We start from the raw sequence: 994 nt of genomic DNA on the forward strand, positions 1-994 counted from the left end.
CCTTCAGTCTTCTATCTGACCTCCGGCCTTCCCTTCAGTCTTCTATCTCACCTCCGTCCTTCCCTTCAGTCTTATATCTGACCTCCGGCCTTCCCTTCAGTCTTATATCTGACCTCCGTCCTTCCCTTCTGTCTTATATCTGACCTCCATCCTTCCCTTCATACCTCTTCCCACCGGATGAACGTCCCCTCCTCTATCTGCCGGCATCTATCAGGAAGATGGCAGCCGGCAGGCGTCAGTAAGATAGCTGCGCATGCGCAATGATGTCATGGCGGGGTGTCGCTCGGTCCCAGCTCCTGGGTGACCCCTGGCCTGGGGACACCCCTACCTCCGTCCTTCCCTTTAGTCTTCTAGCTGACCTTCCCTTCAGTCTTCTATCTGACCTCCGTCCTTCCCTTCAGTCTTCTATCTGACCTCCGTCCTTCCCTTCAGTCTTCACTGACATCACTGTAGGGATGTCCCGATACCGATACTAGTATCCGGGGGCCTTTAGAGACCAGACCTTTATATTTTTAAACAAGTTCGGCTGCCTGAGGTCCCACACTTGCTGGGGACCTTGCCATAGCTGTCTTGCTGTAGCCGGTCCGGCCCCCTTCCCTGCGCCCGTAGAGACAGGCACAGCACTGGGCGACCCCACACCCCCATTCAGCCCCTGGAGCCCAGCATCCACCCGCAACCCTGGTGAGACTACACACAGCCCTGTATAATTGCTGTCTAATCATGGATTGCTGGGATCTGTAGTCCTCTATCGCTGGGATCTGTAGTCCTCTATCGCTGGGATCTGTAGTCCTCTATCGCTGGTTGCCATTCTCCATTGCTGACTAATCATGGATTGAGTAACAGTTCTTCATAATTGTAAAGAAACTGCCCTAAAATCATTAGTCTGTATTATTTTAGAAAAAATGTCACATGTCCCTTTAAGAAAAAGTATCGTCAATTGGTATTGGCCGGTACTTGTAATTGGTCTTGAAAAAATGGTATTGGGACATCCGTA

The sequence above is a fragment of the Nanorana parkeri genome, unplaced genomic scaffold (genome assembly GCF_000935625.1).
Source record: "Nanorana parkeri isolate BGI_ZX_2015 unplaced genomic scaffold, ASM93562v1 scaffold47, whole genome shotgun sequence".
Taxonomy (NCBI): Eukaryota; Metazoa; Chordata; class Amphibia; order Anura; family Dicroglossidae; genus Nanorana; species Nanorana parkeri.